This window comes from Hyla sarda, unplaced genomic scaffold, assembly GCF_029499605.1.
Source record: "Hyla sarda isolate aHylSar1 unplaced genomic scaffold, aHylSar1.hap1 scaffold_833, whole genome shotgun sequence".
Lineage (NCBI taxonomy): Eukaryota > Metazoa > Chordata > Amphibia > Anura > Hylidae > Hyla > Hyla sarda.
The window spans coordinates 37,819-64,814 of NW_026610860.1; the positions used below are offsets into that span (position 1 = coordinate 37,819).

At 40.7% G+C, this 26,996-nt stretch overlaps 1 non-coding gene across 1 annotated transcript; it reads right to left on the reverse strand.

The window, feature by feature from the left end:
• Positions 1 to 4,062: 4,062 nt before the first annotated feature.
• LOC130347302 (U2 spliceosomal RNA) lies at positions 4,063 to 4,250 on the reverse strand. Its single transcript, XR_008885263.1, has one exon. It is a non-coding gene; the product is annotated as a U2 spliceosomal RNA (small nuclear RNA).
• Positions 4,251 to 26,996: the final 22,746 nt, after the last annotated feature.

Sequence of the window (26,996 nt, forward strand, 5' to 3'; positions counted from 1 at the left end):
CCTAACCCTAACCCTAACCCTAACCCTAACCCTAACCTCCTGGTACATTTCAACTTAAGGAGAGAACAAAAATGTGTTCAAAATCGTATAAGCCACATCCCTTTTCTGTCGGAAAACCCTCCCCCTCACCCTCATACTAGTTTCCAGGTACATTTTAACTTAAGGAGAGCATCAAATGACATTTAAAATTGTATGAGCCACACAACTGTTCCCTAACCCTAACCCTAACCCTAACCCTAACCCTAACCCTAACCCTAACCCTAACCCTAACCCTAACCCTAACCCTAACCCTAACCCTAACCCTAACCCTAACCCTAACCCTAACCCTAACCCTAACTTCCTGGTACATTTCAACTTAAGGAGAGAACAAAAATGTGTTTTAAATTGTATTCAAAATCGTATAAGCCACACCCCTTTTGTTTCAGAAAACCCTCCCCCTCACCCTCATACTAGTTTCCAGGTACATTTCAACTTAAGGAGAGCATCAAATGACATTTAAAATTGTATGAGCCAAACAACTGTTCCACAACCCTAACCCTAACCCTAACCCTAACCCTAACCCTAACCCTAACCCTAACCCTAACCCTAACCCTAACCCTAACCCTAACCCTAACCCTAACCCTAACCCTAACCCTAACCCTAACCCTAACCCTAACTTCCTGGTACATTTCAACTTAAGGAGAGAACAAAAATGTGTTCAAAATCATATTCAAAATCGTATAAGCCACACCCCTTTTCTGTCGGAAAAACCTCCCCCTCACCCTCATACTAGATTCCAGGTACATTTCAACTTAAGGAGAGCATCAAATGACATTTAAAATTGTATGAGCCACACAACTGTTCTACAACCCAAACCCAAACCCAAACCCTAACTTCCTGGTACATTTCAACTTAAGGAGAGAACAAAAATGTGTTTAAAATTGTATTCAAAATCGTATAAGCCACACCCCTTTTGTTTCGGAAAACCCTCCCCCTCACCCTCATACTAGTTTCCAGGTACATTTCAACTTAAGGAGAGCATCAAATGACATTTAAAATTGTATGAGCCAAACAACTGTTCCACAACCCTAACCCTAACAACAACAATAACCATAACCCTAACCCTAACCCTAACTTCCTGGTACATTTCAACTTAAGGAGAGAACAAAAATGTGTTTAAAATTGTATTTAAAATCGTATAAGCCACACCCCTTTTGTTTCGGAAAACCCTCCCCCTCACCCTCATACTAGTTTCCAGGTACATTTCAACTTAAGGAGAGCATCAAATGACATTTAAAATTGTATGAGCCAAACAACTGTTCCACAACCCTAACCCTAACCCTAACCCTAACCCTAACCCTAACCCTAACCCTAACCCTAACCCTAACCCTAACCCTAACCCTAACCCTAACCCTAACCCTAACCCTAACCCTAACCCTAACCCTAACCCTAACCCTAACCCTAACCCTAACCCTAACCCCCTGGTACAATTCAACTTAAGGAGAGAACAAAAATGTGTTTAAAATTGTATTCAAAATCGTATAAGCCACACCCCTTTTGTTTCGGAAAACCCTCCCCCTCACCCTCATACTAGTTTCCAGGTACATTTCAACTTAAGGAGAGCATCAAATGACATTTAAAATTGTATGAGCCAAACAACTGTTCCACTACCCTAACCCTAACCCTAACCCTAACCCTAACTTCCTGGTACATTTCAACTTAAGGAGAGATCAAAAATGTGTTCAAAATCGTATTCAAAATCGTATAAGCCACACCCCTTTTCTGTCGGAAAACCCTCCCCCTCACCCTCATACTAGATTCCAGGTACATTTCAACTTAAGGAGAGCATCAAATGACATTTAAAATTGTATGAGCCACACAACTGTTCTACAACCCAAACACAAACCCAAACCCTAACTTCCTGGTACATTTCAACTTAAGGAGAGAACAAAAATGTGTTTAAAATTGTATTCAAAATCGTATAAGCCACACCCCTTTTCTGTCGGAAAACCCTCCCCCTCACCCTCATACTAGTTTCCAGGTACATTTCAACTTAAGGAGAGCATCAAATGACATTTAAAATTGTATGAGCCACACAACTGTTCTACAACCCAAACACAAACCCAAACCCTAACTACCTGGTACATTTCAACTTAAGGAGAGAACAAAAATGTGTTTAAAATTGTATTCAAAATCATATAAGCCACACCCCTTTTTTGTCGGAAAACCCTCCCCCTCACCCTCATACTAGTTTCCAGGTACATTTCAACTTAAGGAGAGCATCAAATGACATTTAAAATTGTATGAGCCACACAACTGTTCTACAACCCAAACACAAACCCAAACCCTAACTTCCTGGTACATTTCAACTTAAGGAGAGAACAAAAATGTGTTTAAAATTGTATTCAAAATCGTATAAGCCACACCCCTTTTCTGTCGGAAAACCCTCCCCCTCACCCTCATACTAGTTTCCAGGTACATTTCAACTTAAGGAGAGCATCAAATGACATTTAAAATTGTATGAGCCACACAACTGTTCTACAACCCAAACACAAACCCAAACCCTAACTACCTGGTACATTTCAACTTAAGGAGAGAACAAAAATGTGTTTAAAATTGTATTCAAAATCATATAAGCCACACCCCTTTTTTGTCGGAAAACCCTCCCCCTCACCCTCATACTAGTTTCCAGGTACATTTCAACTTAAGGAGAGCATCAAATGACATTTAAAATTGTATGAGCCACACAACTGTTCTACAACCCAAACACAAACCCAAACCCTAACTTCCTGGTACATTTCAACTTAAGGAGAGAACAAAAATGTGTTTAAAATTGTATTCAAAATCGTATAAGCCACACCCCTTTTCTGTCGGAAAACCCTCCCCCTCACCCTCATACTAGTTTCCAGGTACATTTCAACTTAAGGAGAGCATCAAATGACATTTAAAATTGTATGAGCCACACAACTGTTCTACAACCCAAACACAAACCCAAACCCTAACTTCCTGGTACATTTCAACTTAAGGAGAGAACAAAAATGTGTTTAAAATTGTATTCAAAATCGTATAAGCCACACCCCTTTTCTGTCGGAAAACCCTCCCCCTCACCCTAGTTTCCAGGTACATTTCAACTTAAGGAGAGCATCAAATGACATTTAAAATTGTATGAGCCACACAACTGTTCTACAACCCAAACACAAACCCAAACCCTAACTACCTGGTACATTTCAACTTAAGGAGAGATCAAAAATGTGTTCAAAATCGTATTCAAAATCGTATAAGCCACACCCCTTTTCTGTCGGAAAACCCTCCCCCTCTTCCTCATACTAGTTTCCAGGTACATTTCAACTTAAGGAGAGCATCAAATGACATTTAAAATTGTATGAGCCACACAACCCTAACCCTAACCCTAACCCTAACCCTAACCCTAACCCTAACCCTAACCCTAACCCTAACCCTAACCCTAACCCTAACCCTAACCCTAACCCTAACCCTAACCCTAACCCTAACCCTAACCCTAACCCTAACCCTAACCCTAACCCTAACCCTAACCCTAACCCTAACCCTGACTTCCTGGTACATTTCAACTTATGGAGAGAACAAAAATGTGTTTAAAATTGTATTCAAAATCGTATAAGCCACACCCCTTTTGTTTCGGAAAACCCTCCCCCTCACCCTCATACTAGTTTCCAGGTACATTTCAACTTAAGGAGAGCATCAAATGACATTTAAAATTGTATGAGCCACACAACTGTTCCCTAACCCTAACCCTAACCCTAACCCTAACCCTAACCCTAACCCTAACCCTAACCCTAACCCTAACCCTAACCCTAACCCTAACCCTAACCCTAACCCTAACCCTAACCCTAACCCTAACCCTAACCCTAACTTCCTGGTACATTTCAACTTAAGGAGAGAACAAAAATGTGTTTAAAATTGTATTCAAAATCGTATAAGCCACACCCCTTTTGTTTCGGAAAACCCTCACCCTCATACTAGTTTCCAGGTACATTTCAACTTAAGGAGAGCATCAAAAGTACCTCGGCTCTAGACCCTCTCAGCCTCATGGCGAGACCCGGAGGGAACAGGTCACATCGGGGCAGCCGTCGAGCTGATTCCTCAGAACCAGCCCCGGAAAGCCCTGGTACACCTGCATCCTCCATGCAGCACCCATCCCCACCAGCCCCATACCGGCGTTACTGTCCACCGGCATGAAAAACTGATAAGAACAGATACTACACTTGATCTTAGCCAAAAGGCCGAGAAGCGACATTTAAAATTGTATGAGCCAAACAACTGTTCCACAACCCTAACCCTAACAACAACAATAACCATAACCCTAACCCTAACCCTAACTTCCTGGTACATTTCAACTTAAGGAGAGAACAAAAATGTGTTTAAAATTGTATTTAAAATCGTATAAGCCACACCCCTTTTGTTTCGGAAAACCCTCCCCCTCACCCTCATACTAGTTTCCAGGTACATTTCAACTTAAGGAGAGCATCAAATGACATTTAAAATTGTATGAGCCAAACAACTGTTCCACAACCCTAACCCTAACCCTAACCCTAACCCTAACCCTAACCCTAACCCTAACCCTAACCCTAACCCTAACCCTAACCCTAACCCTAACCCTAACCCTAACCCTAACCCTAACCCTAACCCTAACCCTAACCCTAACCCTAACCCTAACCCCCTGGTACAATTCAACTTAAGGAGAGAACAAAAATGTGTTTAAAATTGTATTCAAAATCATATAAGCCACACCCCTTTTGTTTCGGAAAACCCTCCCCCTCACCCTCATACTAGTTTCCAGGTACATTTCAACTTAAGGAGAGCATCAAATGACATTTAAAATTGTATGAGCCAAACAACTGTTCCACTACCATAACCATAACCCTAACCCTAACCCTAACCCTAACCCTAACTTCCTGGTACATTTCAACTTAAGGAGAGATCAAAAATGTGTTCAAAATCGTATTCAAAATCGTATAAGCCACACCCCTTTTCTGTCGGAAAACCCTCCCCCTCACCCTCATACTAGATTCCAGGTACATTTCAACTTAAGGAGAGCATCAAATGACATTTAAAATTGTATGAGCCACACAACTGTTCTACAACCCAAACACAAACCCAAACCCTAACTACCTGGTACATTTCAACTTAAGGAGAGAACAAAAATGTGTTTAAAATTGTATTCAAAATCATATAAGCCACACCCCTTTTTTGTCGGGAAACCCTCCCCCTCACCCTCATACTAGTTTCCAGGTACATTTCAACTTAAGGAGAGCATCAAATGACATTTAAAATTGTATGAGCCAAACAACTGTTCCACAACCCTAACCCTAACCCTAACCCTAACCCTAACCCTAACCCTAACCCTAACCCTAACCCTAACCCTAACCCTAACCCTAACCCTAACCCTAACCCTAACCCTAACCCTAACCCTAACCCTAACCCTAACCCTAACCCTAACCTCCTGGTACATTTCAACTTAAGGAGAGAACAAAAATGTGTTCAAAATCGTATAAGCCACATCCCTTTTCTGTCGGAAAACCCTCCCCCTCACCCTCATACTAGTTTCCAGGTACATTTTAACTTAAGGAGAGCATCAAATGACATTTAAAATTGTATGAGCCACACAACTGTTCCCTAACCCTAACCCTAACCCTAACCCTAACCCTAACCCTAACCCTAACCCTAACCCTAACTTCCTGGTACATTTCAACTTAAGGAGAGAACAAAAATGTGTTTAAAATTGTATTCAAAATCGTATAAGCCACACCCCTTTTCTGTCGGAAAACCCTCCCCCTCACCCTCATACTAGTTTCCAGGTACATTTCAACTTAAGGAGAGCATCAAATGACATTTAAAATTGTATGAGCCACACAACTGTTCTACAACCCAAACACAAACCCAAACCCTAACTTCCTGGTACATTTCAACTTAAGGAGAGAACAAAAATGTGTTTAAAATTGTATTCAAAATCGTATAAGCCACACCCCTTTTCTGTCAGAAAACCCTCCCCCTCACCCTCATACTAGTTTCCAGGTACATTTCAACTTAAGGAGAGCATCAAATGACATTTAAAATTGTATGAGCCACACAACTGTTCTACAACCCAAACACAAACCCAAACCCTAACTACCTGGTACATTTCAACTTAAGGAGAGATCAAAAATGTGTTCAAAATCGTATTCAAAATCGTATAAGCCACACCCCTTTTCTGTCGGAAAACCCTCCCCCTCACCCTCATACTAGATTCCAGGTACATTTCAACTTAAGGAGAGCATCAAATGACATTTAAAATTGTATGAGCCACACAACTGTTCTACAACCCAAACACAAACCCAAACCCTAACTTCCTGGTACATTTCAACTTAAGGAGAGAACAAAAATGTGTTTAAAATTGTATTCAAAATTGTATAAGCCACACCCCTTTTCTGTCGGAAAACCCTCCCCCTCACCCTCATACTAGTTTCCAGGTACATTTCAACTTAAGGAAAGCATCAAATGACATTTAAAATTCTATGAGCCACACAACTGTTCTACAACCCGAACACAAACCCAAACCCTAACTACCTGGTACATTTCAACTTAAGGAGAGAACAAAAATGTGTTTAAAATTGTATTCAAAATCATATAAGCCACACCCCTTTTTTGTCGGGAAACCCTCCCCCTCACCCTCATACTAGTTTCCAGGTACATTTCAACTTAAGGAGAGCATCAAATGACATTTAAAATTGTATGAGCCAAACAACTGTTCCACAACCCTAACCCTAACCCTAACCCTAACCCTAACCCTAACCCTAACCCTAACCCTAACCCTAACCCTAACCCTAACCCTAACCCTAACCCTAACCCTAACCCTAACCCTAACCCTAACCCTAACCCTAACCCTAACCCTAACCCTAACCTCCTGGTACATTTCAACTTAAGGAGAGAACAAAAATGTGTTCAAAATCGTATAAGCCACATCCCTTTTCTGTCGGAAAACCCTCCCCCTCACCCTCATACTAGTTTCCAGGTACATTTTAACTTAAGGAGAGCATCAAATGACATTTAAAATTGTATGAGCCACACAACTGTTCCCTAACCCTAACCCTAACCCTAACCCTAACCCTAACCCTAACCCTAACCCTAACCCTAACCCTAACCCTAACCCTAACCCTAACCCTAACCCTAACCCTAACCCTAACCCTAACCCTAACCCTAACCCTAACCCTAACTTCCTGGTACATTTCAACTTAAGGAGAGAACAAAAATGTGTTTTAAATTGTATTCAAAATCGTATAAGCCACACCCCTTTTGTTTCAGAAAACCCTCCCCCTCACCCTCATACTAGTTTCCAGGTACATTTCAACTTAAGGAGAGCATCAAATGACATTTAAAATTGTATGAGCCAAACAACTGTTCCACAACCCTAACCCTAACCCTAACCCTAACCCTAACCCTAACCCTAACCCTAACCCTAACCCTAACCCTAACCCTAACCCTAACCCTAACAACCCTAACCCTAACCCTAACCCTAACCCTAACCCTAACCCTAACTTCCTGGTACATTTCAACTTAAGGAGAGAACAAAAATGTGTTCAAAATCATATTCAAAATCGTATAAGCCACACCCCTTTTCTGTCGGAAAACCCTCCCCCTCACCCTCATACTAGATTCCAGGTACATTTCAACTTAAGGAGAGCATCAAATGACATTTAAAATTGTATGAGCCACACAACTGTTCTACAACCCAAACCCAAACCCAAACCCTAACTTCCTGGTACATTTCAACTTAAGGAGAGAACAAAAATGTGTTTAAAATTGTATTCAAAATCGTATAAGCCACACCCCTTTTGTTTCGGAAAACCCTCCCCCTCACCCTCATACTAGTTTCCAGGTACATTTCAACTTAAGGAGAGCATCAAATGACATTTAAAATTGTATGAGCCAAACAACTGTTCCACAACCCTAACCCTAACAACAACAATAACCATAACCCTAACCCTAACCCTAACTTCCTGGTACATTTCAACTTAAGGAGAGAACAAAAATGTGTTTAAAATTGTATTTAAAATCGTATAAGCCACACCCCTTTTGTTTCGGAAAACCCTCCCCCTCACCCTCATACTAGTTTCCAGGTACATTTCAACTTAAGGAGAGCATCAAATGACATTTAAAATTGTATGAGCCAAACAACTGTTCCACAACCCTAACCCTAACCCTAACCCTAACCCTAACCCTAACCCTAACCCTAACCCTAACCCTAACCCTAACCCTAACCCTAACCCTAACCCTAACCCTAACCCTAACCCTAACCCTAACCCTAACCCTAACCCTAACTTCCTGGTACATTTCAACTTAAGGAGAGAACAAAAATGTGTTCAAAATCATATTCAAAATCGTATAAGCCACACCCCTTTTCTGTCGGAAAAACCTCCCCCTCACCCTCATACTAGATTCCAGGTACATTTCAACTTAAGGAGAGCATCAAATGACATTTAAAATTGTATGAGCCACACAACTGTTCTACAACCCAAACCCAAACCCAAACCCTAACTTCCTGGTACATTTCAACTTAAGGAGAGAACAAAAATGTGTTTAAAATTGTATTCAAAATCGTATAAGCCACACCCCTTTTGTTTCGGAAAACCCTCCCCCTCACCCTCATACTAGTTTCCAGGTACATTTCAACTTAAGGAGAGCATCAAATGACATTTAAAATTGTATGAGCCAAACAACTGTTCCACAACCCTAACCCTAACAACAACAATAACCATAACCCTAACCCTAACCCTAACTTCCTGGTACATTTCAACTTAAGGAGAGAACAAAAATGTGTTTAAAATTGTATTTAAAATCGTATAAGCCACACCCCTTTTGTTTCGGAAAACCCTCCCCCTCACCCTCATACTAGTTTCCAGGTACATTTCAACTTAAGGAGAGCATCAAATGACATTTAAAATTGTATGAGCCAAACAACTGTTCCACAACCCTAACCCTAACCCTAACCCTAACCCTAACCCTAACCCTAACCCTAACCCTAACCCTAACCCTAACCCTAACCCTAACCCTAACCCTAACCCTAACCCTAACCCTAACCCTAACCCTAACCCTAACCCTAACCCTAACCCTAACCCTAACCCTAACCCTAACCCCCTGGTACAATTCAACTTAAGGAGAGAACAAAAATGTGTTTAAAATTGTATTCAAAATCGTATAAGCCACACCCCTTTTGTTTCGGAAAACCCTCCCCCTCACCCTCATACTAGTTTCCAGGTACATTTCAACTTAAGGAGAGCATCAAATGACATTTAAAATTGTATGAGCCAAACAACTGTTCCACTACCCTAACCCTAACCCTAACCCTAACCCTAACCCTAACTTCCTGGTACATTTCAACTTAAGGAGAGATCAAAAATGTGTTCAAAATCGTATTCAAAATCGTATAAGCCACACCCCTTTTCTGTCGGAAAACCCTCCCCCTCACCCTCATACTAGATTCCAGGTACATTTCAACTTAAGGAGAGCATCAAATGACATTTAAAATTGTATGAGCCACACAACTGTTCTACAACCCAAACACAAACCCAAACCCTAACTTCCTGGTACATTTCAACTTAAGGAGAGAACAAAAATGTGTTTAAAATTGTATTCAAAATCGTATAAGCCACACCCCTTTTCTGTCGGAAAACCCTCCCCCTCACCCTCATACTAGTTTCCAGGTACATTTCAACTTAAGGAGAGCATCAAATGACATTTAAAATTGTATGAGCCACACAACTGTTCTACAACCCAAACACAAACCCAAACCCTAACTACCTGGTACATTTCAACTTAAGGAGAGAACAAAAATGTGTTTAAAATTGTATTCAAAATCATATAAGCCACACCCCTTTTTTGTCGGAAAACCCTCCCCCTCACCCTCATACTAGTTTCCAGGTACATTTCAACTTAAGGAGAGCATCAAATGACATTTAAAATTGTATGAGCCACACAACTGTTCTACAACCCAAACACAAACCCAAACCCTAACTTCCTGGTACATTTCAACTTAAGGAGAGAACAAAAATGTGTTTAAAATTGTATTCAAAATCGTATAAGCCACACCCCTTTTCTGTCGGAAAACCCTCCCCCTCACCCTCATACTAGTTTCCAGGTACATTTCAACTTAAGGAGAGCATCAAATGACATTTAAAATTGTATGAGCCACACAACTGTTCTACAACCCAAACACAAACCCAAACCCTAACTTCCTGGTACATTTCAACTTAAGGAGAGAACAAAAATGTGTTTAAAATTGTATTCAAAATCGTATAAGCCACACCCCTTTTCTGTCGGAAAACCCTCCCCCTCACCCTCATACTAGTTTCCAGGTACATTTCAACTTAAGGAGAGCATCAAATGACATTTAAAATTGTATGAGCCACACAACTGTTCTACAACCCAAACACAAACCCAAACCCTAACTACCTGGTACATTTCAACTTAAGGAGAGATCAAAAATGTGTTCAAAATCGTATTCAAAATCGTATAAGCCACACCCCTTTTCTGTCGGAAAACCCTCCCCCTCTTCCTCATACTAGTTTCCAGGTACATTTCAACTTAAGGAGAGCATCAAATGACATTTAAAATTGTATGAGCCACACAACCCTAACCCTAACCCTAACCCTAACCCTAACCCTAACCCTAACCCTAACCCTAACCCTAACCCTAACCCTAACCCTAACCCTAACCCTAACCCTAACCCTAACCCTAACCCTAACCCTAACCCTAACCCTGACTTCCTGGTACATTTCAACTTATGGAGAGAACAAAAATGTGTTTAAAATTGTATTCAAAATCGTATAAGCCACACCCCTTTTGTTTCGGAAAACCCTCCCCCTCACCCTCATACTAGTTTCCAGGTACATTTCAACTTAAGGAGAGCATCAAATGACATTTAAAATTGTATGAGCCACACAACTGTTCCCTAACCCTAACCCTAACCCTAACCCTAACCCTAACCCTAACCCTAACCCTAACCCTAACCCTAACCCTAACCCTAACCCTAACCCTAACCCTAACTTCCTGGTACATTTCAACTTAAGGAGAGAACAAAAATGTGTTTAAAATTGTATTCAAAATCGTATAAGCCACACCCCTTTTGTTTCGGAAAACCCTCACCCTCATACTAGTTTCCAGGTACATTTCAACTTAAGGAGAGCATCAAATGACATTTAAAATTGTATGAGCCACACAACTGTTCCACAACCCTAACCCTAACCCTAACCCTAACCCTAACCCTAACCCTAACCCTAACCCTAACCCTAACCCTAACCCTAACCCTAACCCTAACTTCCTGGTACATTTCAACTTAAGGAGAGAACAAAAATGTGTTCAAAATCGTATTCAAAATCGTATAAGCCACACCCCTTTTCTGTCGGAAAACCCTCCCCCTCACCCTCATACTAGATTCCAGGTACATTTCAACTTAAGGAGAGCATCAAATGACATTTAAAATTGTATGAGCCACACAACTGTTCTACAACCCAAACCCAAACCCAAACCCTAACTTCCTGGTACATTTCAACTTAAGGAGAGAACAAAAATGTGTTTAAAATTGTATTCAAAATCGTATAAGCCACACCCCTTTTGTTTCGGAAAACCCTCCCCCTCACCCTCATACTAGTTTCCAGGTACATTTCAACTTAAGGAGAGCATCAAATGACATTTAAAATTGTATGAGCCAAACAACTGTTCCACAACCCTAACCCTAACAACAACAATAACCATAACCCTAACCCTAACCCTAACTTTCTGGTACATTTCAACTTAAGGAGAGAACAAAAATGTGTTTAAAATTGTATTTAAAATCGTATAAGCCACACCCCTTTTGTTTCGGAAAACCCTCCCCCTCACCCTCATACTAGTTTCCAGGTACATTTCAACTTAAGGAGAGCATCAAATGACATTTAAAATTGTATGAGCCAAACAACTGTTCCACAACCCTAACCCTAACCCTAACCCTAACCCTAACCCTAACCCTAACCCTAACCCTAACCCTAACCCTAACCCTAACCCTAACCCTAACCCTAACCCTAACCCTAACCCTAACCCTAACCCTAACCCTAACCCTAACCCTAACCCTAACCCCCTGGTACAATTCAACTTAAGGAGAGAACAAAAATGTGTTTAAAATTGTATTCAAAATCATATAAGCCACACCCCTTTTGTTTCGGAAAACCCTCCCCCTCACCCTCATACTAGTTTCCAGGTACATTTCAACTTAAGGAGAGCATCAAATGACATTTAAAATTGTATGAGCCAAACAACTGTTCCACTACCATAACCATAACCCTAACCCTAACCCTAACCCTAACCCTAACTTCCTGGTACATTTCAACTTAAGGAGAGATCAAAAATGTGTTCAAAATCGTATTCAAAATCGTATAAGCCACACCCCTTTTCTGTCGGAAAACCCTCCCCCTCACCCTCATACTAGATTCCAGGTACATTTCAACTTAAGGAGAGCATCAAATGACATTTAAAATTGTATGAGCCACACAACTGTTCTACAACCCAAACACAAACCCAAACCCTAACTTCCTGGTACATTTCAACTTAAGGAGAGAACAAAAATGTGTTTAAAATTGTATTCAAAATCGTATAAGCCACACCCCTTTTCTGTCGGAAAACCCTCCCCCTCACCCTCATACTAGTTTCCAGGTACATTTCAACTTAAGGAGAGCATCAAATGACATTTAAAATTGTATGAGCCACACAACTGTTCTACAACCCAAACACAAACCCAAACCCTAACTACCTGGTACATTTCAACTTAAGGAGAGAACAAAAATGTGTTTAAAATTGTATTCAAAATCATATAAGCCACACCCCTTTTTTGTCGGAAAACCCTCCCCCTCACCCTCATACTAGTTTCCAGGTACATTTCAACTTAAGGAGAGCATCAAATGACATTTAAAATTGTATGAGCCACACAACTGTTCTACAACCCAAACACAAACCCAAACCCTAACTTCCTGGTACATTTCAACTTAAGGAGAGAACAAAAATGTGTTTAAAATTGTATTCAAAATCGTATAAGCCACACCCCTTTTCTGTCGGAAAACCCTCCCCCTCACCCTCATACTAGTTTCCAGGTACATTTCAACTTAAGGAGAGCATCAAATGACATTTAAAATTGTATGAGCCACACAACTGTTCTACAACCCAAACACAAACCCAAACCCTAACTTCCTGGTACATTTCAACTTAAGGAGAGAACAAAAATGTGTTTAAAATTGTATTCAAAATCGTATAAGCCACACCCCTTTTCTGTCGGAAAACCCTCCCCCTCACCCTCATACTAGTTTCCAGGTACATTTCAACTTAAGGAGAGCATCAAATGACATTTAAAATTGTATGAGCCACACAACTGTTCTACAACCCAAACACAAACCCAAACCCTAACTACCTGGTACATTTCAACTTAAGGAGAGATCAAAAATGTGTTCAAAATCGTATTCAAAATCGTATAAGCCACACCCCTTTTCTGTCGGAAAACCCTCCCCCTCACCCTCATACTAGATTCCAGGTACATTTCAACTTAAGGAGAGCATCAAATGACATTTAAAATTGTATGAGCCACACAACTGTTCTACAACCCAAACACAAACCCAAACCCTAACTTCCTGGTACATTTCAACTTAAGGAGAGAACAAAAATGTGTTTAAAATTGTATTCAAAATTGTATAAGCCACACCCCTTTTCTGTCGGAAAACCCTCCCCCTCACCCTCATACTAGTTTCCAGGTACATTTCAACTTAAGGAAAGCATCAAATGACATTTAAAATTCTATGAGCCACACAACTGTTCTACAACCCAAACACAAACCCAAACCCTAACTACCTGGTACATTTCAACTTAAGGAGAGAACAAAAATGTGTTTAAAATTGTATTCAAAATCATATAAGCCACACCCCTTTTTTGTCGGGAAACCCTCCCCCTCACCCTCATACTAGTTTCCAGGTACATTTCAACTTAAGGAGAGCATCAAATGACATTTAAAATTGTATGAGCCAAACAACTGTTCCACAACCCTAACCCTAACCCTAACCCTAACCCTAACCCTAACCCTAACCCTAACCCTAACCCTAACCCTAACCCTAACCCTAACCCTAACCCTAACCCTAACCCTAACCCTAACCCTAACCTCCTGGTACATTTCAACTTAAGGAGAGAACAAAAATGTGTTCAAAATCGTATAAGCCACATCCCTTTTCTGTCGGAAAACCCTCCCCCTCACCCTCATACTAGTTTCCAGGTACATTTTAACTTAAGGAGAGCATCAAATGACATTTAAAATTGTATGAGCCACACAACTGTTCCCTAACCCTAACCCTAACCCTAACCCTAACCCTAACCCTAACCCTAACCCTAACCCTAACCCTAACCCTAACCCTAACTTCCTGGTACATTTCAACTTAAGGAGAGAACAAAAATGTGTTTTAAATTGTATTCAAAATCGTATAAGCCACACCCCTTTTGTTTCAGAAAACCCTCCCCCTCACCCTCATACTAGTTTCCAGGTACATTTCAACTTAAGGAGAGCATCAAATGACATTTAAAATTGTATGAGCCAAACAACTGTTCCACAACCCTAACCCTAACCCTAACCCTAACCCTAACCCTAACCCTAACCCTAACCCTAACCCTAACCCTAACCCTAACCCTAACCCTAACCCTAACCCTAACCCTAACCCTAACCCTAACCCTAACCCTAACCCTAACCCTAACTTCCTGGTACATTTCAACTTAAGGAGAGAACAAAAATGTGTTTTAAATTGTATTCAAAATCGTATAAGCCACACCCCTTTAGTTTCAGAAAATCCTCCCCCTCACCCTCATACTAGTTTCCAGGTACATTTCAACTTAAGGAGAGCATCAAATGACATTTAAAATTGTATGAGCCAAACAACTGTTACACAACCCTAACCCTAACCCTAACCCTAACCCTAACCCTAACCCTAACCCTAACCCTAACCCTAACCCTAACCCTAACCCTAACCCTAACCCTAACCCTAACCCTAACCCTAACCCTAACCCTAACTTCCTGGTACATTTCAACTTAAGGAGAGAACAAAAATGTGTTTTAAATTGTATTCAAAATCGTATAAGCCACACCCCTTTTGTTTCAGAAAACCCTCCCCCTCACCCTCATACTAGTTTCCAGGTACATTTCAACTTAAGGAGAGCATCAAATGACATTTAAAATTGTATGAGCCACACAACTGTTCTACAACCCAAACACAAACCCAAACCCTAACTACCTGGTACATTTCAACTTAAGGAGAGAACAAAAATGTGATCAAAATCGTATAAGCCACACCCCTTTTCTGTCGGAAAACCCTCCCCCTCACCCTCATACTAGATTCCAGGTACATTTCAACTTAAGGAGAGCATCAAATGACATTTAAAATTGTATGAGCCACACAACTGTTCTACAACCCAAACACAAACCCAAACCCTAACTTCCTGGTACATTTCAACTTAAGGAGAGAACAAAAATGTGTTTAAAATTGTATTCAAAATCGTATAAGCCACACCCCTTTTCTGTCGGAAAACCCTCCCCCTCACCCTCATACTAGTTTCCAGGTACATTTCAACTTAAGGAGAGCATCAAATGACATTTAAAATTGTATGAGCCACACAACTGTTCTACAACCCAAACACAAACCCAAACCCTAACTACCTGGTACATTTCAACTTAAGGAGAGAACAAAAATGTGTTTAAAATTGTATTCAAAATCATATAAGCCACACCCCTTTTTTGTCGGAAAACCCTCCCCCTCACCCTCATACTAGTTTCCAGGTACATTTCAACTTAAGGAGAGCATCAAATGACATTTAAAATTGTATGAGCCACACAACTGTTCTACAACCCAAACACAAACCCAAACCCTAACTTCCTGGTACATTTCAACTTAAGGAGAGAACAAAAATGTGTTTAAAATTGTATTCAAAATCGTATAAGCCACACCCCTTTTCTGTCGGAAAACCCTCCCCCTCACCCTCATACTAGTTTCCAGGTACATTTCAACTTAAGGAGAGCATCAAATGACATTTAAAATTGTATGAGCCACACAACTGTTCTACAACCCAAACACAAACCCAAACCCTAACTTCCTGGTACATTTCAACCCTAACTTCCTGGTACATTTCAACTTAAGGAGAGAACAAAAATGTGTTTAAAATTGTATTCAAAATCGTATAAGCCACACCCCTTTTCTGTCGGAAAACCCTCCCCCTCACCCTCATACTAGTTTCCAGGTACATTTCAACTTAAGGAGAGCATCAAATGACATTTAAAATTGTATGAGCCACACAACTGTTCTACAACCCAAACACAAACCCAAACCCTAACTACCTGGTACATTTCAACTTAAGGAGAGATCAAAAATGTGTTCAAAATCGTATTCAAAATCGTATAAGCCACACCCCTTTTCTGTCGGAAAACCCTCCCCCTCACCCTCATACTAGATTCCAGGTACATTTCAACTTAAGGAGAGCATCAAATGACATTTAAAATTGTATGAGCCACACAACTGTTCTACAACCCAAACACAAACCCAAACCCTAACTTCCTGGTACATTTCAACTTAAGGAGAGAACAAAAATGTGTTTAAAATTGTATTCAAAATTGTATAAGCCACACCCCTTTTCTGTCGGAAAACCCTCCCCCTCACCCTCATACTAGTTTCCAGGTACATTTCAACTTAAGGAAAGCATCAAATGACATTTAAAATTCTATGAGCCACACAACTGTTCTACAACCCAAACACAAACCCAAACCCTAACTACCTGGTACATTTCAACTTAAGGAGAGAACAAAAATGTGTTTAAAATTGTATTCAAAATCATATAAGCCACACCCCTTTTTTGTCGGGAAACCCTCCCCCTCACCCTCATACTAGTTTCCAGGTACATTTCAACTTAAGGAGAGCATCAAATGACATTTAAAATTGTATGAGCCAAACAACTGTTCCACAACCCTAACCCTAACCCTAACCCTAACCCTAACCCTAACCCTAACCCTAACCCTAACCCTAACCCTAACCCTAACCCTAACCCTAACCCTAACCCTAACCCTAACCCTAACCCTAACCTCCTGGTACATTTCAACTTAAGGAGAGAACAAAAATGTGTTCAAAATCGTATAAGCCACACCCCTTTTCTGTCGGAAAACCCTCCCCCTCACCCTCATACTAGTTTCCAGGTACATTTTAACTTAAGGAGAGCATCAAATGACATTTAAAATTGTATGAGCCACACAACTGTTCCCTAACCCTAACCCTAACCCTAACCCTAACCCTAACCCTAACCCTAACCCTAACCCTAACCCTAACCCTAACCCTAACCCTAACCCTAACCCTAACCCTAACCCTAACCCTAACCCTAACTTCCTGGTACATTTCAACTTAAGGAGAGAACAAAAATGTGTTTTAAATTGTATTCAAAATCGTATAAGCCACACCCCTTTTGTTTCAGAAAACCCTCCCCCTCACCCTCATACTAGTTTCCAGGTACATTTCAACTTAAGGAGAGCATCAAATGACATTTAAAATTGTATGAGCCAAACAACTGTTCCACAACCCTAACCCTAACCCTAACCCTAACCCTAACCCTAACCCTAACCCTAACCCTAACCCTAACCCTAACCCTAACTTCCTGGTACATTTCAACTTAAGGAGAGAACAAAAATGTGTTTTAAATTGTATTCAAAATCGTATAAGCCACACCCCTTTTGTTTCAGAAAACCCTCCCCCTCACCCTCATACTAGTTTCCAGGTACATTTCAACTTAAGGAGAGCATCAAATGACATTTAAAATTGTATAAGCCAAACAACTGTTCCACAACCCTAACCCTAACCCTAACCCTAACCCTAACCCTAACCCTAACCCTAACCCTAACCCTAACCCTAACCCTAACCCTAACCCTAACCCTAACCCTAACCCTAACCCTAACCCTAACCCTAACCCTAACCCTAACCCTAACCCTAACCCTAACCCTAACTTCCTGGTACATTTCAACTTAAGGAGAGAACAAAAATGTGTTTTAAATTGTATTCAAAATCGTATAAGCCACACCCCTTTTGTTTCAGAAAACCCTCCCCCTCACCCTCATACTAGTTTCCAGGTACATTTCAACTTAAGGAGAGCATCAAATGACATTTAAAATTGTATGAGCCACACAACTGTTCTACAACCCAAACACAAACCCAAACCCTAACTACCTGGTACATTTCAACTTAAGGAGAGAACAAAAATGTGTTTAAAATTGTATTCAAAATCATATAAGCCACACCCCTTTTTTGTCGGAAAACCCTCCCCCTCACCCTCATACTAGTTTCCAGGTACATTTCAACTTAAGGAGAGCATCAAATGACATTTAAAATTGTATGAGCCAAACAACTGTTCCACATCCCTCACCCTCACCCTCAAACTTCCTGGTACATTTCAACTTAACGAGAGAACAAAAATGTGTTTAAAATTGTATTCAAAATCGTAAAAGCCACACCCCTTTTGTTTCGGAAAACCCTCCCCCTCACCCTCATACTAGTTTCCAGGTACATTTCAACTTAAGGAGAGCATCAAATGACATTTAAAATTGTATGAGCCAAACAACTGTTCCACAACCCTAACCCTAACAATAACAATAACCCTAACCCTAACCCTAACCCTAACCCTAACCCTAACCCTAACCCTAACCCTAACCCTAACCCTAACCCTAACCCTAACTTCCTGGTACATTTCAACTTAAGGAGAGAACAAAAATGTGTTTAAAATTGTATTTAAAATCGTATAAGCCACACCCCTTTTGTTTCGGAAAACCCTCCCCCTCACCCTCATACTAGTTTCCAGGTACATTTCAACTTAAGGAGAGCATCAAATGTCATTTAAAATTGTATGAGCCAAACAACTGTTCCACAACCCTAACCCTAACCCTAACCCTAACCCTAACCCTAACCCTAACCCTAACCCTAACCCTAACCCTAACCCTAACCCTAACCCTAACCCTAACCCTAACCCTAACCCTAACCCTAACCCTAACCCTAACCCCCTGGTACAATTCAACTTAAGGAGAGAACAAAATTGTATTCAAAATTGTATAAGCCACACCCCTTTTCTGTCGGAAAACCCTCCCCCTCACCCTCATACTAGTTTCCAGGTACATTTCAACTTAAGGAGAGCATCAAATGACATTTAAAATTGTATGAGCCACACAACTGTTCTACAACCCAAACACAAACGCAAACCCTAACTTCCTGGTACATTTCAACTTAAGGAGAGAACAAAAATGTGTTTCAAATTATATTCAAAATCGTATAAGCCACACCCCTTTTTTGTCGGAAAACCCTCCCCCTCACCCTTTACAGGTACATTTCAACTTAAGGAGAGCATCAAATGACATTTAAAATTGTATGAGCCACACAACTGTTCCACAACCCTAACCCTAACCCTAACCCTAACCCTAACCCTAACCCTAACCCTAACCCTAACCCTAACCCTAACCCTAACCCTAACCCTAACCCTAACCCTAACCCTAACCCTAACCCTAACCCTAACCCTAACCCTAACCCTAACCCTAACTTCCTGGTACAATTCAACTTAAGGAGAGAACAAAAATGTGTTCAAAATTGTATTCAAAATCGTATAAGCCACACCCCTTTTCTGTCGGAAAACGATCCCTCTCACCCTCATACTAGTTTCCAGGTACATTTCAACTTAAGGAGAGCATCAGATGACATTTAAAATTGTATGAGCCACACAACTGTTCTACAACCCAAACACAAACCCAAACCCTAACTTACTGGTACATTTCGACTTAAGGAGAGAACAAAAATGTGTTTAAAATTGTATTCAAAATCGTGTAAGCCACACCCCTTTTTTGTCGGAAAACCCTCCCCCTCACCCTCATACTAGTTTCCAGGTACATTTCAACTTAAGGAGAGCATCAAATGACATTTAAAATTGTATGAGCCACACAACTGTACCCTAACCCTAACCCTAACCCTAACCCTAACCCTAACCCTAACCCTAACCCTAACCCTAACCCTAACCCTAACCCTAACCCTAACCCTAACCCTAACCCTAACCCTAACCCTAACCCTAACCCTAACCCTAACCCTAACCCTAACCCTAACTTCCTGGTACATTTCAACTTAAGGAGAGAACAAAAATGTGTTTAAAATTGTATTTAAAATCGTATAAGCCACACCCCTTTTGTTTCGGAAAACCCTCCCCCTCACCCTCATACTAGTTTCCAGGTACATTTCAACTTAAGGAGAGCATCAAATGACATTTAAAATTGTATGAGCCAAACAACTGTTCCACAACCCTAACCCTAACCCTAACCCTAACCCTAACCCTAACCCTAACCCTAACCCTAACCCTAACCCTAACCCCCTGGTACAATTCAACTTAAGGAGAGAACAAAATTGTATTCAAAATTGTATAAGCCACACCCCTTTTCTGTCGGAAAACCCTCCCCCTCACCCTCATACTAGTTTCCAGGTACATTTCAACTTAAGGAGAGCATCAAATGACATTTAAAATTGTATGAGCCACACAACTGTTCTACAACCCAAACACAAACGCAAACCCTAACTTCCTGGTACATTTCAACTTAAGGAGAGAACAAAAATGTGTTCAAAATTGTATTCAAAATCGTATAAGCCACACCCCTTTTCTGTCGGAAAACGATCCCTCTCACCCTCATACTAGTTTCCAGGTACATTTCAACTTAAGGAGAGCATCAGATGACATTTAAAATTGTATGAGCCACACAACTGTTCTACAACCCAAACACAAACCCAAACCCTAACTTACTGGTACATTTCGACTTAAGGAGAGAACAAAAATGTGTTTAAAATTGTATTCAAAATCGTGTAAGCCACACCCCTTTTTTGTCGGAAAACCCTCCCCCTCACCCTCATACTAGTTTCCAGGTACATTTCAACTTAAGGAGAGCATCAAATGACATTTAAAATTGTATGAGCCACACAACTGTACCCTAACCCTAACCCTAACCCTAACCCTAACCCTAACCCTAACCCTAACCCTAACCCTAACCCTAACCCTAACCCTAACCCTAACCCTAACCCTAACCCTAACCCTAACCCTAACCCTAACCCTAACCCTAACCCTAACCCTAACTTCCTGGTACATTTCAACTTAAGGAGAGAACAAAAATGTGTTTAAAATTGTATTTAAAATCGTATAAGCCACACCCCTTTTGTTTCGGAAAACCCTCCCCCTCACCCTCATACTAGTTTCCAGGTACATTTCAACTTAAGGAGAGCATCAAATGACATTTAAAATTGTATGAGCCAAACAACTGTTCCACAACCCTAACCCTAACCCTAACCCTAACCCTAACCCTAACCCTAACCCTAACCCTAACCCTAACCCTAACCCTAACCCTAACCCCCTGGTACAATTCAACTTAAGGAGAGAACAAAATTGTATTCAAAATTGTATAAGCCACACCCCTTTTCTGTCGGAAAACCCTCCCCCTCACCCTCATACTAGTTTCCAGGTACATTTCAACTTAAGGAGAGCATCAAATGACATTTAAAATTGTATGAGCCACACAACTGTTCTACAACCCAAACACAAACGCAAACCCTAACTTCCTGGTACATTTCAACTTAAGGAGAGAACAAAAATGTGTTTCAAATTATATTCAAAATCGTATAAGCCACACCCCTTTTTTGTCGGAAAACCCTCCCCCTCACCCTTTACAGGTACATTTCAACTTAAGGAGAGCATCAAATGACATTTAAAATTGTATGAGCCACACAACTGTTCCACAACCCTAACCCTAACCCTAACCCTAACCCTAACCCTAACCCTAACCCTAACCCTAACCCTAACCCTAACCCTAACCCTAACTTCCTGGTACAATTCAACTTAAGGAGAGAACAAAAATGTGTTCAAAATTGTATTCAAAATCGTATAAGCCACACCCCTTTTCTGTCGGAAAACGATCCCTCTCACCCTCATACTAGTTTCCAGGTACATTTCAACTTAAGGAGAGCATCAAATGACATTTAAAATTGTATGAGCCACACAACTGTTCTACAACCCAAACACAAACCCAAACCCTAACTTACTGGTACATTTCGACTTAAGGAGAGAACAAAAATGTGTTTAAAATTGTATTCAAAATCGTGTAAGCCACACCCCTTTTTTGTCGGAAAACCCTCCCCCTCACCCTCATACTAGTTTCCAGGTACATTTCAACTTAAGGAGAGCATCAAATGACATTTAAAATTGTATGAGCCACACAACTGTACCCTAACCCTAACCCTAACCCTAACCCTAACCCTAACCCTAACCCTAACCCTAACCCTAACCCTAACCCTAACCCTAACCCTAACCCTAACCCTAACCCTAACCCTAACCCTAACCCTAACCCTAACCCTAACTTCCTGGTACATTTCAACTTAAGGAGAGAACAAAAATGTGTTTTAAATTGTATTTAAAATCGTATAAGCCACACCCCTTTTGTTTCAGAAAACCCTCCCCCTCACCCTCATACTAGTTTCCAGGTACATTTCAACTTAAGGAGAGCATCAAATGACATTTAAAATTGTATGAGCCAAACAACTGTTCCACAACCCTAACCCTAACCCTAACCCTAACCCTAACCCTAACCCTTACCCTTACCCTTACCCTTACCCTAACCCTAACCCTAACCCTAACCCTAACCCTAACCCTAACCCTAACCCTAACCCTAACCCTAACCTCCTGGTACATTTCAACTTAAGGAGAGAACAAAAATGTGTTCAAAATCGTATAAGCCACACCCCTTTTCTGTCGGAAAACCCTCACCCTTACCCTCATACTAGATTCCAGGTACATTTCAACTTAAGGAGAGCATCAAATGACATTTAAAATTGTATGAGCCACACAACTGTTCTACAACCCAAACACAAACCCAAACCCTAACTACCTGGTACATTTCAACTTAAGGAGAGAACAAAAATGTGTTTAAAATTGTATTCAAAATCATATAAGCCACACCCCTTTTTTGTCGGAAAACCCTCCCCCTCTTCCTCATACTAGTTTCCAGGTACATTTCAACTTAAGGAGAGCATCAAATGACATTTAAAATTGTATGAGCCACACAACCCTAACCCTAACCCTAACCCTAACCCTAACCCTAACCCGACTTCCTGGTACATTTCAACTTATGGAGAGAACAAAAATGTGTTTAAAATTGTATTCAAAATCGTATAAGCCACACCCCTTTTGTTTCAGAAAACCCTCCCCCTCACCCTCATACTAGTTTCCAGGTACATTTCAACTTAAGGAGAGCATCAAATGACATTTAAAATTGTATGAGCCACACAACTGTTCCCTAACCCTAACCCTAACCCTAACCCTAACCCTAACCCTAACCCTAACCCTAACCCTAACCCTAACCCTAACCCTAACCCTAACCCTAACCCTAACCCTAACCCTAACCCTAACCCTAACCCTAACTTCCTGGTACATTTCAACTTAAGGAGAGAACAAAAATGTGTTTAAAATTGTATTCAAAATCGTATAAGCCACACCCCTTTTCTGTCGGAAAACCCTCCCCCTCACCCTCATACTAGTTTCCAGGTACATTTCAACTTAAGGAGAGCATCAAATGACATTTAAAATTGTATGAGCCACACAACTGTTCTACAACCCAAACACAAACCCAAACCCTAACTACCTGGTACATTTCAACTTAAGGAGAGAACAAAAATGTGTTTAAAATTGTATTCAAAATCATATAAGCCACACCCCTTTTTTGTCGGAAAACCCTCCCCCTCTTCCTCATACTAGTTTCCAGGTACATTTCAACTTAAGGAGAGCATCAAATGACATTTAAAATTGTATGAGCCACACAACCCTAACCCTAACCCTAACCCTAACCCTAACCCTAACCCTAACCCTAACCCTAACCCTAACCCTAACCCTAACCCTAACCCTAACCCTAACCCTAACCCTAACCCTAACCCTAACCCTAACCCTAACCCTAACCCTAACCCTGACTTCCTGGTACATTTCAACTTATGGAGAGAACAAAAATGTGTTTAAAATTGTATTCAAAATCGTATAAGCCACACCCCTTTTGTTTCGGAAAACCCTCCCCCTCACCCTCATACTAGTTTCCAGGTACATTTCAACTTAAGGAGAGCATCAAATGACATTTAAAATTGTATGAGCCACACAACTGTTCCCTAACCCTAACCCTAACCCTAACCCTAACCCTAACCCTAACCCTAACCCTAACCCTAACCCTAACCCTAACCCTAACCCTAACCCTAACCCTAACCCTAACTTCCTGGTACATTTCAACTTAAGGAGAGAACAAAAATGTGTTTTAAATTGTATTCAAAATCGTATAAGCCACACCCCTTTTGTTTCAGAAAACCCTCCCCCTCACCCTCATACTAGTTTCCAGGTACATTTCAACTTAAGGAGAGCATCAAATGACATTTAAAATTGTATGAGCCAAACAACTGTTCCACAACCCTAACCCTAACCCTAACCCTAACCCTAACCCTAACCCTAACCCTAACTTCCTGGTACATTTCAACTTAAGGAGAGAACAAAAATGTGTTTTAAATTGTATTCAAAATCGTATAAGCCACACCCCTTTTGTTTCAGAAAACCCTCCCCCTCACCCTCATACTAGTTTCCAGGTACATTTCAACTTAAGGAGAGCATCAAATGACATTTAAAATTGTATAAGCCAAACAACTGTTCCACAACCCTAACCCTAACCCTAACCCTAACCCTAACCCTAACCCTAACCCTAACCCTAACCCTAACCCTAACCCTAACCCTAACCCTAACCCTAACCCTAACCCTAACCCTAACCCTAACCCTAACCCTAACTTCCTGGTACATTTCAACTTAAGGAGAGAACAAAAATGTGTTTTAAATTGTATTCAAAATCGTATAAGCCACACCCCTTTTGTTTCAGAAAACCCTCCCCCTCACCCTCATACTAGTTTCCAGGTACATTTCAACTTAAGGAGAGCATCAAATGACATTTAAAATTGTATGAGCCACACAACTGTTCTACAACCCAAACACAAACCCAAACCCTAACTACCTGGTACATTTCAACTTAAGGAGAGAACAAAAATGTGTTTAAAATTGTATTCAAAATCATATAAGCCACACCCCTTTTTTGTCGGAAAACCCTCCCCCTCACCCTCATACTAGTTTCCAGGTACATTTCAACTTAAGGAGAGCATCAAATGACATTTAAAATTGTATGAGCCAAACAACTGTTCCACATCCCTCACCCTCACCCTCAAACTTCCTGGTACATTTCAACTTAACGAGAGAACAAAAATGTGTTTAAAATTGTATTCAAAATCGTAAAAGCCACACCCCTTTTGTTTCGGAAAACCCTCCCCCTCACCCTCATACTAGTTTCCAGGTACATTTCAACTTAAGGAGAGCATCAAATGACATTTAAAATTGTATGAGCCAAACAACTGTTCCACAACCCTAACCCTAACAATAACAATAACCCTAACCCTAACCCTAACCCTAACCCTAACCCTAACCCTAACCCTAACCCTAACCCTAACCCTAACCCTAACCCTAACCCTAACTTCCTGGTACATTTCAACTTAAGGAGAGAACAAAAATGTGTTTAAAATTGTATTTAAAATCGTATAAGCCACACCCCTTTTGTTTCGGAAAACCCTCCCCCTCACCCTCATACTAGTTTCCAGGTACATTTCAACTTAAGGAGAGCATCAAATGTCATTTAAAATTGTATGAGCCAAACAACTGTTCCACAACCCTAACCCTAACCCTAACCCTAACCCTAACCCTAACCCTAACCCTAACCCTAACCCTAACCCTAACCCTAACCCTAACCCTAACCCTAACCCTAACCCTAACCCTAACCCTAACCCTAACCCTAACCCTAACCCTAACCCTAACCCCCTGGTACAATTCAACTTAAGGAGAGAACAAAATTGTATTCAAAATTGTATAAGCCACACCCCTTTTCTGTCGGAAAACCCTCCCCCTCACCCTCATACTAGTTTCCAGGTACATTTCAACTTAAGGAGAGCATCAAATGACATTTAAAATTGTATGAGCCACACAACTGTTCTACAACCCAAACACAAACGCAAACCCTAACTTCCTGGTACATTTCAACTTAAGGAGAGAACAAAAATGTGTTTCAAATTATATTCAAAATCGTATAAGCCACACCCCTTTTTTGTCGGAAAACCCTCCCCCTCACCCTTTACAGGTACATTTCAACTTAAGGAGAGCATCAAATGACATTTAAAATTGTATGAGCCACACAACTGTTCCACAACCCTAACCCTAACCCTAACCCTAACCCTAACCCTAACCCTAACCCTAACCCTAACCCTAACCCTAACCCTAACCCTAACCCTAACCCTAACCCTAACCCTAACCCTAACCCTAACCCTAACCCTAACCCTAACCCTAACCCTAACCCTAACTTCCTGGTACAATTCAACTTAAGGAGAGAACAAAAATGTGTTCAAAATTGTATTCAAAATCGTATAAGCCACACCCCTTTTCTGTCGGAAAACGATCCCTCTCACCCTCATACTAGTTTCCAGGTACATTTCAACTTAAGGAGAGCATCAGATGACATTTAAAATTGTATGAGCCACACAACTGTTCTACAACCCAAACACAAACCCAAACCCTAACTTACTGGTACATTTCGACTTAAGGAGAGAACAAAAATGTGTTTAAAATTGTATTCAAAATCGTGTAAGCCACACCCCTTTTTTGTCGGAAAACCCTCCCCCTCACCCTCATACTAGTTTCCAGGTACATTTCAACTTAAGGAGAGCATCAAATGACATTTAAAATTGTATGAGCCACACAACTGTACCCTAACCCTAACCCTAACCCTAACCCTAACCCTAACCCTAACCCTAACCCTAACCCTAACCCTAACCCTAACCCTAACCCTAACCCTAACC